We start from the raw sequence: 15,301 nt of genomic DNA, 5'->3' as shown, positions 1-15,301 counted from the left end.
GGAATTGGTTACCACTTTCAGACTTTAGAGAGATCAATGGATGGATAGATAGATAGATAGATAGATAGATAGATAGATAGATAGTAGATAGACAGACAGACGTGTGTATGTGTGCGTGTGTGTGTGTGTGTTTATTTTTTCCTATAAATATAGTAAGCTTCATTATGAAAGGGGTATTTATTGCTTTTGTTTTTGTAAAGACAAGTTATGTAGTTCAAATCACCAAAACAGGATTTCAACTAGATGGTCACCCTGTTATTAGACACATATTTTTTCTTAGAATGTAGATTCACTTACTCAAACCCTTTTTGAAAAATAGCTCATTGACATCAAGAACTGCTTATTCTTTGACCTCCACCCTTCTTCATGGCCCCCCTCACTTTCATCATGCATCACTTAAAATTATTTTTTTGCAAATGCTCTTTAATGGTCTTTACTTTTTTCTTTCTGCTTTATATTCAACTAAGAAAGAAAAAACAATGATTAAACTTAACTACCCACTTACTCTATATAACCTACATGCACGGGACTGAATCTATTTGGACAAAGCTTATACTTTTGCTGATGGGATACACCAATGTTACGAACACCACCTCAACAGTACGCATAAAAGGACTTGAAGCACTGTTACAAATTCTAAGTTTGTCACTCACCAGCATTTTTTTAACTGTGTTGTCTCTTCTCAAGCATCCAATAACTCTCTACTTTCCTCTACTCCTCAGCAAAAATGTCACCTCTATTGAGAGTCCTTCTTTATCCACAAATTAAGGTTGTTTCCCACCACCACTTGCTGCCCAGTTATATTCAATTAATTTATATTTTAGAGCCCGAAATGGATAAGCTGAAATAATCTCATTTATAGGAGATAGGATTTAAACCCAAATTCTTCCCTTACAACATAACTAATGAAGTTCAAGTTCTAAACTTTCTACATCCACTAATAATAAAATATACAAACTATTACATGATTTTATCATCAACTGAAACTATTAAAAGACAGTTGTTTTATTGCAGAGACATGATTTGTATCTAAATTATGAAACATACGCTAACTAAAAAGCTCCGACATTCCTACACATCTGATTTAAAGTATAATAGGTCCTTTGAAAAAAATTGAAAAAACTTTTGGGAAATAAAAGTTATTCACCCTTTTATTATAAACACAAATAAAGCAGCTTGAGCCAGACCATTGGTGAGAAATTGAATATAACTGAGGAAAACATTTTTCTCATTTTTAATAGAACATCTGTAGACTTAATTGTTAGAATACCTTAATGGCATAAATGTAATAATTTAGCAATAAAAATTTCACTTTACATTCAAAATGGCATTTTTAGAAAAGATGACTTATCATTAGATTTTTGCTTGAGCCTCCAAAATTCAAAAATAAAAGAAGAAATGCATGAGATAGTCAATCTATCACCATCCCAGTGCATTGGGAGTCTGAGCTTGGAGGATTGCTTGAGGCCAGGAGTTCAAGATCAGCTTGGACAACATAGCTTGACCCCATCTCTACATTTCTTATTTTTTAGCGAGGCATGGTTGTATACACCTGTGGTAACTCCTCTGGAGGCTTGGGAGGGAGGACCTCTTGAGCCCAGAAGGTCGAGGCTGCTGTGAGCTATGACTGGATCACTGCACTCCAGCCTGGGTGACAATGTGACCCTGTCTCTAAAACAGAAATAAATAAATATAAAATAAAGCTATTATCGAATGCCACCCACAGGCAAAAGAAATAACTAAAAAGTTGGCATAGACAATGAGTAGGACAATATGTTACTCCTCTTTGTAGCTTCATTTTCAGTTTTTTAAAAAATGATTTGTTATGTAATATTTTCAATCCCCAAAAGCTGGTAATTTAGCAGATATTTGGATAACATAGTTAAAACTTCTGTTGTATTACCAGAATATGACCAATGAAGGATGAAGTTTGAGTTTCAGATCTGTCATTTATTTTCTTTGACAAATAAGTAACCTTACTCATGCTTAAGAGGGCTAGTGAGAGAACAAATTAGATAAATTTTGTAGTATAAATAGTCTGGTGTAACAATTTGTTGATAAATCAGGACAATAATTTACCTCTCATTTTGACTGTATTCTCTGTGGAACCCAAGAGAATTTTAAATCCCTCCTGTTTTTTCTTCCATGATACTTCACCATGATGCTTTTTTCTCCTATCTTTCTGCCTTCTCCTTTTTAATTTCCTATTGAAGCTACTCCTCTTTCTCTTGCTTTCTAAATGTTCAAGCTATTCAAAGCTGAAGAGGACTCCCATTCTTTTCAGTTTGTTCTCTCTCCTTACATATTTTCATATAACTTGCTTGGATTTCATTGCATCTTTATCATGCTTTACAAATCTAGATGTCTAGCCCATAACTCTTTTGAGTTTTACCAGTAGATTTCATTGCTTATAAAACAAATTTACTGAGATGTTTCAGAGGTACTTTAAACTTTATACGTATGGAATAAGGTCTTATTTTTTTTTCCAAATGGTTTTGCTACAAGTGTTTCTAGGACTGGCACAAGACACCTCCATGCTCCCTACAGATAATGCTAGAGACCTGGGTGTCACCTTTGCCATATCCATCTTTCTCAGTCCCCATATTCAATATGTCTGAATTGGTTTTGCTCCTAAATGAACTCAGATTAACTCACGGAATAAACTGAATATAAGAATACTGAATATAAGAATAAGAATAACTCACTTAATCCATGCTTAAGTCTGTCCTTACCACTTGCATATTTCCCTAACTGGATTCTCAGATTCCTCTTTTAGGACTTTAATATGTGATTTCCCCATTCTAGGAAAAAAAAAAAAAAAGTGTTTAAAATATGAATTAGAGTATGTACCTTTACTATGTGCATCCTGTAAATACTCCCCATTAAATATAGGACAAAATGTGTAATCTTCACCAAAACCTGGGGAACCCTGTATCATCCAGCTCTTGCCTATTTTTTTCTGCCTCATATTATGTTTCTTTAGCCCACTCCCTTTGTCTTTTTTTCTCAAATGTTTTGAGATTTACAGTTTTTTGAAACAATTTTTTTTCCAGGTCTTATCCTTGAAGGAATTTTTCCTGGACTTAATTCAATTAGAATTTTGTATATTCCTATGGATTACTTGTGATTTGTGAATTTGTCTTTACAAAACTAGAAGCTTCAGGAAAACAGAAATTTTACATCTATATTTTTAACATCTATCATATAGCTTAGCATATATTAGGTGCTCATAAATATTAAATTGACAATATGGACTGAATTGTTTTCCCCACAATCCATATGTTGAATCCCTAACCCTCAACGTGACTGTATTAAAGATGAACCATTTAAGGAAGCAATTCAAGTTAAATGTGGTCATAAAGGTGGGACACTGATTCCATAGGACCGGTGTGCTCATAAGAGGAGGACACACTGGAGTTTGCCCTCTCTTCTCTAAAGCACACAGGAAAGGAAATAGTAATGGATATGCATCGGATTTATGTCCTTGCCCAAATCCTATGTCAAATTGTGATCCCCAGTGTTGGAGGAGGGGCCTGGTGGGAGGCGATTGGATTATGGGGGTAGATTTCCCCCTTGTTCTCATGACAGACAGTGAATTCTCATGAGATCCGGTTGTTTAGAAGTGTGTATCACCTCAGCCTGCTCCCTCTTTCTTCAGCTCCAGATATGTAGGACACGCCTGCTTCCACTTTGCCTTCTGCTGTGATTGTAAGTCTCCTTCAGTAAATTCTTTTAGTAAATTCACCATGATTCTACAATGTACTGTGTAATATGTGATATCAAAATATACAGAGTTGAATGAAGTGTTTCAATGGTATTCAAGAATTGTTAAAAATCCATATAACAAAAACCTTCCTTTTATTCTGATACATTAAAATAGAAAAAAAAAATCTTTATTCATGTAGATTAATGTCCTGCTAACAAATTTATGATCACTGAATACAGTAATTCAGTAATTTCTACACTGCAAAGACAGTGATGTAAAGGTTATTTTTGAGGAAAACAATGTTATTACCTGTAATAGTATAGCTCTCAATCTTAATAATTTCTCATAAACCTAATAGTTGTAGGTTCATTTAAGTTTATTTAGAATCATAATATATAAAACATTTCATTTATATTCAAATGACAAGATTTTGCATCTAAACACTTTCACTAAATGTGTAAAATATAGTCAAGTTATACAATCTCTTTGAGCTTCAGTTTCCTCATTGGTAAAGTTAAGCTAATAATACCAACTTTACAAATTTGGGATAATTAAATGAGATAGCACTTGTGAGACTATTTAGCATAGAATTGAACTTTTATAAGAAGATCAATTTTCAGCCTAAACATTTCTGTAATTATTTTCATAAGCTTTATACATTATTGACATCCATTAACATTTTGGAGACAGTTTGCTTTACATTTGTGAATAGTTCTTGAGAAAGCATAAAACATTTCTAAACATTTTATAGAATTTTCAGAGCCTATTCTGTTATTATTTTAATAAAACTTTGTACCTCATTAACAAATGCTGCAATGTCTGATGTCTATTTAGGATTAAATCTTCTAGCTAGAAAAACTGAAAACAGCAAGTAAGTTCAATATTGAGGGGAGAAAAATCAAGACCATGGGTAGGGTGTTGTGCACATACTAAATTGAAAGTCTACGGGACTGCTGAATTTAATTAAAGTTAAAAGCCTCACTTTGATCTAAAATGCCTCATACAGGCTGAGCAGGCTGATTGGATTAATCATGGCTTTTACTTTTGATTAAAATTAACTTCTCCTACATAGATGCAATTGAAAACAATCAATGAAGGTAAGATAGGCAACAATTAACACATAGGTGACCAAAGTCACATACATACATATATATACACACACACACAAACACACATGTATATGTATATGTATATGTATATGTATATGTATATGTATATGTATATGTATGTGTGTGAAGTTTTTGACATTTCTCGCTGTATTGACTGAGAATAAATGCTCATATATTAGGTTAGGCTACATTATACTGGGTAGCAAATAGACACCAATTTCTTATTTAACAAAATTGAGGCATATTTTTTACTTATGCCAAAGCCATTGCTTGTTAGGTTGCTGTGGCCCAGAGAGCAGGCAGCTTTCATGCTGCCACATGTAGCAGACAGAATCTTTCATATGCATTGTTAAGGCTGCCTTGGTGGCATCCAGCTGACAGCTGGGTATAAAATGAGAAGGACATTAAAGAGCTTTTCTTTTTTATTTTTCAGGCAGGCTGAGAATTATGTAACATTGATGCTGTGAAGAAAGTGGGATTGTTGAATATCTTACCCATTTATACCATAGAACATAAAATTTGAATTATCTTGGTGGCTGTTTCCTACCAAGTTTAAAAAAATATAAATTGACATATTTCAAAGTTAGAGAACAGTCCAAAGAGTGCTCCTACTTCTGACACCAATTGCAAGTTTGGCCATACCCCAGACAAACCTTAGGTTTAATAATTCTCTAGAAAATCTTGCAGAACACACTGAAAACTGCTATACTCGTGGTTAAGTTTTTTTACAGCTAAATTTTCAAACTTAAAGTCAGTCAAAGAGAGAGGCTTATGGGGAAGAGCCTGAGAAAACTCCAAATCTGGATCTTTTAGTTGTTTTATCTCTGTGAGTAATGTATACTGTTATGTTCCTGGCATTGATGGGTGATAATATGCAATTTCATGAAGTATCATCAAACCATGTAGTTTATCTGATTCTCGGGATTTGGAGACTTTATTGGGGTTTCATCACATATACATGGTAGATTCTCAAGATGACCTCAGCCTTCAGTTTCTCTGGAGGTCAAGCTGATAACCAAACAAGCCCACCCTAAATCATGTTGTTAGATTATCTGCTGTAGCCAATCCCACTCAAAACCACATCGTTAGAATATCCAAACAATACAGGCTCTTAGGCAAGCAAACACACCCCAACTAGCATGATTCTTCAAAATCTTAGAGATTACCTCCTTGAACCCAAGGGTAAAAGCCTGAACATTTTTTTACAAGGTTAATTTTTTTTTCTACACACATATACTCAGAGCTGTGATTTTAGAAAGAAAGGAATTCTCTATGGCATTTCAGCTCTGTTTCAAAATATTTCTGACATACAAGATTTCTTTTTCTAGTTTATTTCAAGCTTTCCTTTAAGTAGACAATGTCACAAATTCATGTATTCAGTCATATATGCACACTTCAATCTAGGTATTACTTGTGTTTTACCTAAGCACTTGTACTCACCAATAGATTTTACATTAATTATGGTAAAAAAAAAAAAAATAAGTGGTTTATTTAACATCAACTCTGACCATTCAAATATATGATATGCCCCTCAAAATAATAGCAAGAGAGAAGACCAGGAGAGAGGGCAAATGGCTGACTAGAGATGGCCAGGAAATTCTGGCCAAGGCAATCAGGTAAGAGAAAGAAATAAAGTGTATTTAAATAGGAAGACAGGAAGTCAAATTGTCTCTGTTTTTAGATGACATTCTACACAAAAACAAAACAAAACAACAACAACAAAAAATCATCTCAGCTTCAAAAGTCTTTACTTTGATAAGCAACTTCAGCAAAGTCTTAGGATACAAAATCATTGTACAAAAATCACAAGCATTCCTTTCCACCAACAGTAGACAGAGACCAAATCATGAATAAACTTCCATTCGCAATTGCTATGAAGAGAATAAAATACCTAGAAATACAGCTAACAAAGGATGTGAAGGACCTCTTCAAGGAGAACTACAAACCACTGCTCAAAGAAATAAGAGAAGACCCAAACAAATGGAAACACATTACATTCACATGGATAGGAATAATCAGTATCATGAAAATGGCCATACTGCCCAAAGTAATTTATAGATTTAATGCTATTCCTATCCAACTACCATTGACATTCTTCACAGAATTAGAAAAAAAAAAAAAAAAAAAAAAACCTACTTTAAATTTCATATGGAATAAAAGAAGACCAGTATAGCCAAGACACTTCTCAGCAAAAAGAACAAAGCTGGAGTTATCACACTACCTGACTTAAAACTATACTACAAGGCTACATTAACCAAAACAGAATGGTACTGGTACCAAAACAGATATATATATATACTTAGAAAATCTTGCAGAACACACTGAAAACTGCTATACTCATGGTTAAGTTTTATTACAGCTAAAACTTCAAATTTAGTCAGTCAAAGAAAGAGGCTTATATGGAAGAGCCTGAGAAAGTTCCAAATGTGGATCTTGTAGTTGCTTTATCTCTGTGAGTAATGGATAGTGTTATGTTCCTGGCATTGATATATAAAACAGAAGAGAGACCTCGTAAATATAACACCATATATCTACAGCCAACTGATCTTCGATAAACCTGACAAGAACAAGTAATGGGGAAAGAATCTCCTATTAAATAAATGACGTTAGGAAAACTAGCTAGCCATATGAAGAAAACTGAAACTGGATCACTTCCTTACACCTTATAAAGAAATTAACTCAAGATTGATTAAAGACTTAAATGTAAAGCTCCAAACCATAAAAACTGTAGAATAAAATGTATTCAATATACCATTCAGGACATAGGCATAGGCAAAGACTTCATGACAAAAATACCAAAAGCAATTACAACAAAAAATAAATTGACAATTGGGATCTAATTAAACTAAAGAGCTTCTGCACAGCAAAAGAAACTACCATTAGAGTGAAGAGGCAACCTACAGAATGGGAGAAAAATTTAGCAATCTACCCATCTGACAAAGGTCTAATACTCAGTATTCACAAGAAACTTAAACAAATTTTCAAGGAAAAAAAAAAAGCCACATCAAAAAGTGGGAAAAGGATATGAACAGAAACTTCTCAATAGAGGACATTTACATGGCCAACAAACATATGAAGAAAAGCTCAAGATCACTGATTATTAACAAAATGCAAATCAAAACCACAATGAGATACCATCTCACATCAGTCAGAATGGCAATTATTAAAAAGTCAAGAAATAATAGATGCTGGAGAGGCTGTGGAGAAATAGGAATGCTTTTACTCTGTTGGTTGGAATGTAAATTAGTTCAACCATGTGGAAGGCAGTATGATGATTCCTCAAAGATCTATAGTAAGAAATACCATTTGACCCAGTAATGGGTCATTACTGGGTATATACCCCCCAAAAAATATAAATCATTCTGCTATAAAGACGCATGCACATGTATGTTTACTGCAGTACTACTTACAATAGCAAAGACATAGAACCAACCCAAATGACTATCAATGATAGACTGGCTAAAGAAAATGTGGTGCATGTACACACACTTTGTGGCTAAAGAAGTGTGGCAGTGGGCTCATGCTCATAAAATTCACTGGTCTTACCATGTTCCTCAACATCCTGAAACAGCAGGACTGGTAGAATGGTGTAATGGCCTTTTGAAGTCACAATTGCAATGCCAACTAGGTGACAATACTTTGCAGGGCTGGGGCAAAGTTCTCCAGAAGGCATTTATGCTGTGACTCAGCATCCAATATATGGTACTGTTTCTCCCATAGCCAGGATTCATGGGTCCAGAAATCAAGGAGTGGAAGTGGCACCACTCACCATCACCCCTAGTGATCCACTAGCAAAATTTTTCCTTCTTATTCCTGCAGCATTAAGTTCTGCTGTCCAAGAGGTCTTAGTCCCAGAGACAGGAATACTGCCACCAGGAGGCACAACAACAATTCCATTGAAATGGAAGTTAAGATTGTCACCTGAGCACTTTGGGCTCCTCCTACCTTTAAGTCAACAGACTAAGAAGGGAGTTACAGTGTTGGCTGTAGTGATTGACCTGGACTATCAAGACTAACAACGGAGGTAAGGAAGAGTATGCATGGAATACAGGAGACCCATTAGAGCATCTCTTAGTATTACCATGCTCTGTGATTTAGGTCAATGGGAAACTATAACAGCCCAATCCAGGCAGGACTACAAGTGACCCAAACCCTTCAGGAATGAAGATTTAGGTCTACCAGGAAAAAAAACAAAACAAAACAAAACAAAACAAAACATATGATCTGCTGAGGTGCTTGCTGAAAGCAAAGGGAATACAGAATGTCTAGTAGAAGGTAGTCAGCAATACCAGCTAAGACCACATGACCAGCTACAGCAATGAGGATTGTAATAGTCATGAGTTTTTCTCCTTCTTTTGTTAAAAACATGTTTGTTCATGTATACACTTGTACTAAGAAAATATATTCATTTTATTTTATTTTTATCATGTGACATAAGATTTATTGACTTCACATCATTTAAGTGTTGCTAACTTTCTGTAATAGTATTTGGGTTGGGAATTGGTGCATTTCTGGTTACATGAAGGATAGTTGTATTACATTAGGTGTAATTAGGACCTTACTATTTTCTTTACTTAAAGACTATGTATGATCTCAGTAGATGTGTATGGGTTCAAGTTGACAAGGGGTGGACTTGTGATGGTTAATACTGAGTGGCAACTTGATTGAATTGAAGGATACAAAGTATTGATGCTGGGTGTGTCTGTGAGGGTGTTGCCAAAAGAGATTAACATTTGAGTCAATGGGCTGGGAAAGGCAGACCCACCTTTAATCCAGGTGGTTACAATCTAAACAACTGCCAGCACAGCTAGAATATAAGCAGGCAGAAAAATGTCAAAGGAGAGACTGGCCTTGTCTCCAGGCCTACATCTTTCTCTCATGCTGGATGCTTCCTGCCCTCAAACATCGGACTCCAAATTCTCAAATTTTGGGACTCGGACTTGCTCTCCTTTCTCCTCAGCCTGTAGATGGTCTATTGTGAGACCTTGTGATTGTGTGAGCTAATACTTTATAAACTGTCCTTTACATATATATACTCACACACACAAACATATATATATATATTTATACACATACACACTAATAGTATATATAATATATCCTGATATAGAATAATATACTAACAGTGTATATATATACACTAAATAGTATATATACTACATAGTATACATATATATGTATATACCCTAATACATTGTTCATGTGAAAAAAGTCTAATACCCAGCAATCATAACAAATTTAAATAAATGTACTAGAGAAAAACAAACAATCCCACAAAAAGTAGGCAAAGAACATGACCAGACACTTTTCAAAAGAAGAAATGCATGTGGCCAACAAGCCTATGACAAAAAGCTTAATATCATTGATCATTAGGGAAATGCAAATCAAAACTCCAGTGAGATACCATCTCACATCAGTCAAAATGGCTATTAACAAAAAGTCAAACAATAACAGATGCTGGTGAGGTTAGGGAGAAAAGGGAATACTTATACATTCTTGGTGGGTGTGTAAATTAGTTCAACTATCGTGGAAAGTGGCATGACAATTTTCCAAAAAGCTAAAAGCAGAAATACTACTTGACCCAGCAATCCCATTACTTGGCATATACCCAGAGAATTATAAATCATTCTACCATAAAGAGTCATGCATGTGGATGTTCACTGAAGTACTCTTCACAACAGCAAAGACATGGAATCAACCTAAATGTCCATCAGTGACAGATTGGATAAAGAAAATGTGGTACATATATACCAAAGAAAACTATGCAGTCATAAAGAAAAGAATCAGATCATGTTTTTTGCAGGTACATGAATGTAGCTGGAGGCTATAATCTTCAGTTAACTAAGGCAGAAACAGGAAACCAAATACCACATGTTCTCACTTATAAGTGGGAGCTAAATGATGAGAACTAATGAGCCCAAAGAATTGAACAACACATACTGGAGTCCATTTGAGGGTGAAGGATGGGAGGAAGGAGAAGAGCAGGAAAGATAACTATTGAGTACTGGGATTAGTTCATGGGTGATGAAATAATCTGTACAACAAATCCCCATGACACAAGTTTACTTATATAACAAATCTGCACATATACCCCTGAACTTAAAAAAAAGTTAAAACAAAAGGAAAGACCATGATACTAAGGAATTTCTCAGGGCGTGGAATAAGCTGAAGGAATGAAAACATCTGTTTATGTGAAAGCTTTTAATATTCCAGCTAGGGAGGGAGGGTGTAAGATAGTTAATCTTTTATAAGGAATATAGTTTATGTTAGTAGATTTTCATAAAATTTATTTATATAAAATTAAAAACACCCACAGAGTTCTAAGAACTTTATTTAGCAGGAGAAAAATTAATAATGTACAAGATTTTCATAATATGTATAGTATAAGCCATTGATGAATTAGTAAGCAGTGGTTTCATACTGGCATACCAGGAGATATCATGGAGTTTGTTCCAGATTGCTGCAATAAAATAAATATTTCAGTAAATGATGTCATGTAAACTTTTTGGTTTCTCAGTGCATTATAAAAGTTATGTTTACACTATACAGTAGTTTATTAAGTATGCAATAGCATTATGTCTGAAAATTTTACATGCCTTAATTTAAAAAAATACTTTATTGCTATGAGTTACTAACAACCACTTGAGCTTCCAGTGGGTCATAATTTCATTACTGGTAGAGGACTTTGCCTCAAGGTTGATGAGTACTGACTGATTAGGGTAGTAGTTGCTGAAGGTTTTAGTGGCCATAGCAATTTCTTAAAAGAAGACAAAATTTGCTTCACCAATTGACTCTATCATAAACAAATGTCTCTGTAGCATTTAACGCTGTTTGACAGCATTTTACACACAGTTGGAGTCAATCCTGTCTAACTCTATGCTTTATCAACAAAATTTGTGAAATATTTTACATTTTTTGTTGTCATTTCAACAATTTTCACTAGGAATAGAAGCTAACTAAAGTAATCACATTATTCACTCATTCATAAGAGGCAACTGCATACTTTAAAGTTTTATCCTGAGATTGCAGCAATTTGGTCACACCTTCAGGTTCCACTTCTAATTCTAGCTATCTTGCTATTTCCACAACATCTGTAGTTACTTTCTTTTCTGACATCTTGAACCTCTCAACACCATCAATAAGGCTTAGCATCAACATTTTCCAAATTCCTTTTAAGGTTGATACCTTGAACTTCCCTCAAAATCATGAATGTTTTTAATGGCATCTATAATTTATGAATTATTTCCAGAAAAGTTTTAATTTACTTTGCCCAGATCCATCAAAAGAATCATTATGGTAGCTATAGTCTTACAAAATATTTTCTTAAATGATATAACTTGAAAGTCAAAATTGCTCCTTGATCCATGGGCTGCAGTATGGATAATATGTTAGCATGGATGAAAACAACATTAATCTCTTCATACATCTCCATCAGATTTCTTGAGTGACTAGGTACATTGTCAATGAGAAGTAATATTCTGAAAAAAAAAAAATTGTTTCTTTCTAAATGGTAGGTCTCACCAATAGGCTTAAAATATTCAGTGAACCATGCCGTAAATAGATGTGTTGTCAAACACGCTTTGTTGCTTAATTTCTAAAGGGCAGGCAGAATACATTTAGTATAGTTTTTACTGACCCTGAGATTTTCAGGATGGCAAATAAGCATTGACCTTAACTTAATGTTACCAACTACATTTCTTTCCAACAAGAGAGTCCCTTTGAAACTTTCCAGGCAGGCATTGATTTCTCCTCTCTAGCTATGCAAGCCCTAGATGGCGTCTTCCTCCAACAAAAATTTCAGTTACATTGAAAATCTATTGTTTAGTATAGCTACCTTCCCTAATTACCTTAGCTTCATTTTCTGGATAACTTGCTATAGTTCCTACATCAGTACTTGTTGTTTTACCTTGCACTTCTGTGTCATGAAGATTACATATTTTCTTAAACCTCTGTCTGATTCCAACTTTTCTTGTTCAACTTCCTTACTTCTCTTAGCTTTCAAGAATTGAAGGCACTTAGAGCCTGGCTATGGATTAAACTTTGGTTTAGGGAGTACTGTGGCTGGTTTTATCTTCTATCCAGACCACTCAAACTTTCACCACATCGGCAGTAAGGTTTTTTAAATTTTCTTATTATTTGTGTGTTCACTGAAAAAGAACTTTTAATTTTCTTCAAAAACTTTTCTTTTATATTCACAACTTGGCTAACTGATTGGCATGAGTCCTAGCTTTCAGCCTATCTTGACTTTCAACAAGTCTTTCTCACTAAGCTCAATAAATTGTAGTTTTTGATTGCAAATGAGAAATATACAACTTTTCCCTTCACTTGAACACTTAGTGGCCATTGTAGGGTTATTAATTGGCTTCATTTTATTTTATTTTTTTGTTTTTACAGAACAGGGAGGCTGAGCAGGAGAGAGACAAGTGAATGACCAGCCAGTAAAGCAGTCGAAACAGACAACATATTTATCGATTAAGTCTGCAGCCTTATATGGGCATAGCTTGTGATGTGATGCCCCCAAATAATTACAATAATAGCATAAAGGATCCCTAATTGTGACACAGAGAAATGAAGTGGCACATGCTGTTGGAAAAAGTGCTAATATATTTGCTCAAGGCAGGGTTGTCATGAATTTTCAATGTGTAAAGGTGTAAAGTCTGTGAAACAAAATAAAGAAAATAACATAGGAGTTATTCTGGTGGTTGAACAGTGCTATCACATAATACGTTCTGTCATACTGTTATGCCACCTTGTGTTATCAGAGGCAACTAAAGCCTAGCTAATGGCTTTGCTTGAAACTTTTTTTAAAATATGGTAACAATGAAAAATACAGAAAAATTATGTTTTTAATTCCAGGTACAATTAATAGAATCATTCAGCTTAATAAAAATCATTAAGTATATTGCAAATAACATGTTAAAACATATACATGTACATATATCAAAAGTGGCATGTATTAGGATCACCTATAAGTTTTTTACAATAGTTATTCTCATGTTTATACTGCATAAAGTTATCTCTCATGACATGTCTTAGTTTATTTTCTGTTGCTTATAACAGAATACCTGAAACTGAGTAACTATAATGAAAAGGAATTCAACTCTTATAGTTTGGAGGCTAAGAATTCCATCAATAAGTGGCCACATCTGGTGAGAGTCTTCTTGCTGATGGTTATTCTTGGCACAGGCACCACGTGGCAAGGGAGCTGAGTATGCTATCCATCTCTCTCCTCCTCTTCTTATAAAGCAACTAGTTCCACTCACATAATAACTCATTAATTCATTTACCCATTAAATAAGTTAATTCATTCATAAGAGCAAAGTTCTCACGACTCAATGACCTTTTAATGGCCCCAGTTCTCAATACTGCCACATTGAGGATTAAGTTTTCACATGAGTTTTGGAGTTTGGAAGGGGGCAAACATTCAAACCATAGAATTATCTTAGGTCTCATATTCTTATAATGAGGATAGTAATGTATAGTGTTATTTAGAGGATTGAATGACTTGAAATATGAAAGCCCTCAGCACATATTGACCACTAGACTGTGATTCATCATTATAACTATTATCATTACATCAACCTTTTTATTATTTTGTATAAATATTTCAGTAAAGTTTCCAGAATGTCTGAAGTTTCTTCTATTGTTGTTATAGACAGCTTAGTTTTTACATTTTAAAATTATGAATGATGATTATTTTTCTAAAGCTATTGCTCACAAAGAATGCAAATTCACAAGTAATGTTTTGACAATGGAGCTGGAGTAATATCATAAAATTAATGACAATGTGTTTTAAATAATTGCATAAATTCTATATGACAACTTTGACTTCATGTTAAGGAATAATTGCATAGAATCTGGGCAAAATTTTAAAATGTAATAAAATACAATTTATTAACAATAAAAGTTATTAACAATAAAAGTAATGCCTAAAACAAATAGATCAACCATGTAAAAAGTTCAAAAATATTTGTCTATGTTAAGCTATAGCATTTCATAGCATACGATGGAAAATTAAAGAAATAGGAAAAAGTTAATTGAATAAATTTTCAAAAATGAAAACAATGGTCATCAGAATAAAGTTTAAATCATATAAAAAGAAGACTGAATAAAATAGATTTAATTATATGGTTGATTAAGATGTTAGTGCAGGTTGATAAAGAGTCCCAAATTAAACTAAATGTGGGTATTAGACTCCTCCATATGAGTTCTATGTAATAAACTACAACCTAACTCAGTAGGTAAACAAACTGAAAACTTAATTCAGGAATTTATTTTTGTAAAAACTAGCTGATTCTCAGCCAATAACTGTAGCCAAGTAGCCAACTAACTGTTTCTGTACCTCACTTTCTTTTTTGTATATTATTTTGCTTTTTCTGTTCAAACAAATTCTTTAACTATATGGCAGCCCCGGAGTACCTCTGAGCCTGTTCTAGTTCTGGGGCCCACAGAATTCACAAGCTGTTCTTTGCTCAATTAAATGGTA

Source organism: Macaca fascicularis, chromosome 1 (assembly GCF_037993035.2).
Source record: "Macaca fascicularis isolate 582-1 chromosome 1, T2T-MFA8v1.1".
In the NCBI taxonomy this organism is placed as follows: domain Eukaryota; kingdom Metazoa; phylum Chordata; class Mammalia; order Primates; family Cercopithecidae; genus Macaca; species Macaca fascicularis.
Note: the sequence above shows the minus strand (reverse complement) of the source record.